Here is a 2,009-nt window from a genome sequence, read left to right as displayed (position 1 = left end):
TCAGGGCCTTGCCTTGTTACTGATACCATGTAGCCCAGTACTACCTGTCTCGGGTCGGGTTGTCGGCACTCAACCGGCATACCCTCTGGTGCACTTTGGTTAACCAGGGAGGAGGGTGTGTAGGCACCCAGCAGGACTAAAAACAAAACCTGTCAAAGGGCAGATGAACTCTTTGTGAGTCAATGGCCACCTACTGTCTGTGTGAGGAGTGGCGCACCTCACAGTTTTTCGCTTCACGTCTTGTAAGTCATCATGATAACAGACAACCCACCAAACCCTATACTTCCAGAGCCGGGAGTGCTCAGGAACTCTGTGGAACGCCCAGACCCTGGCCGAGACAGGCAGTATGAAGATACAACCTCAAACCCCACGGGGAGGGTTGAGTCCGACAAGGGGCTTGAGCAAACTGCACCTCTTTTGCGCTGTATGGTAAAAACGATCATCTCAACCCTCAACGCAAACACCACCTGCCTCTTGCCTCGATGCACAGAGTTGGCATCACAGGCAAGCAGCTACGAGATCTCCATCCTGGGGATCCAAGAACACCGTCATGTACACCCTGACGAAGAGATAAGGTTCACAGAGGTAGAGGAGATGCACCTCATCACCTCGTCTGCATGGGGAGAGCCGACAATGATGTCGGCACAAGGTGGAGTTGGGCTGATGTTGAACCGCAAGGCGAAGAAGGCACTGAGGGGCGTAGTCTCAGTCAGTGACAGAATCCTTACTGCGGAATTCGATGGCAACCCGGCGACCTCTGTCATCATCTGTTACTCCCGCACAACTGCAGCGAGGAAAAGGAGGTGGAGGCCTTCTATAGTAAACTTCACAAAACTGTCACTTTAATACTGGCACATAACTTCCTGGCTGTGCTCGGCGATTTTCATGCCCAGGTCGGACTCGAAGATGTTCCATACTCATACCAAGACTTCACCAACAGAAATGGACAATATCTAGTTGATTTCATCCAGGAACACAGTCTCATTGCCAACACACAATTCAAGAAGCGAGCTGGTAAACTCTCTTGCAAACAAAGCCTCTCTCTACAGGAAACAGTTCGACTACATCCTTGTAAGAACAAAATGGCGTAATTGCGTGATCAACACTGAAGCCTACAGCACCTTCAACTTGATCAGTTCTGACCACAGAGTAGTGTCAATGCAAGTGAGACTGAGCCTGCAGCAACCCAAAGCCACAGGTCCCAAGGAGAAGATAGACTGGAAGGCATTCTCCTCACAACCTATTCTTCAAGCCCAGTACACAATGGAGGTGAGAAATCGCTTCGGCCCACTGGAAAGGGGAGAGGAAGAGACTGCCACCGACCGCTATCAACGGCTCATAGACGCACACACAGATGCAACAAAGAGTTTGCCTACTGTGAAGTGAATCAAGAAGAGTCGGATCTCAAAACATCCTGACGTCGTCTCAGCAAGAAGTGTGGTCAATGCTTGTCACGCCGAACTTAGAAGGAGCGAAACAGAAGAGCTAAGAGACAAATTCAAGACAGCAAAGAAGAATCTCTTTGCCACCTATGACTGACTGAAGGAAGAGGAACTAGCTGAGAGGATTAGAGAGATAGAAGCTGCTAATGAAGACATGCAGCCTGGAGAAGCATGGCGCCTAGTCAAAGAGATCAGTAAACGGAAGAAGTCCCCATCAGGTCAAATAAGTGGTAAAACAGCAGAGGACCGTGTCCATACATGGTTTACCCACTTTAAGAACCTGCTGGGAAGCCCTCCAACGATCACGAAAGAAGAAGAGGACATACCCATGATACTGATGCAAGTCGACATCGATGACGGCCCATTCACCATTGAGGAACTGAAGAAGGCTAACTATGCACTCAAATAGGGCAGGAGCGCTGGACCAGATGGGATACCACCAGATGTCCTGAAGAACTGCGTCCTGGACAACATCTTGCTGGACATATGTAATACGGCATTGACAAAAGGCGACAAACCAGAACAGTGGTCACTCTCAAACATTATTCCAGTCCACCAGTCTGGATC

The 2,009-nt window shown here is 49.6% G+C and overlaps 1 pseudogene; it reads left to right on the top strand.

Annotated features, from left to right (window-relative positions):
- Window positions 1-252: 252 nt before the first annotated feature.
- LOC134357351 (craniofacial development protein 2-like) lies at window positions 253-1,185 on the top strand (annotated as a pseudogene).
- The last annotated feature ends 824 nt before the right edge of the window (window positions 1,186-2,009 follow it).

Source organism: Mobula hypostoma, chromosome 2 (assembly GCF_963921235.1).
Source record: "Mobula hypostoma chromosome 2, sMobHyp1.1, whole genome shotgun sequence".
Taxonomy (NCBI): Eukaryota; Metazoa; Chordata; class Chondrichthyes; order Myliobatiformes; family Myliobatidae; genus Mobula; species Mobula hypostoma.
The sequence above is the reverse complement of the archived record's forward strand: the minus strand, read 5'-3'. Positions and strand labels throughout refer to the sequence as shown.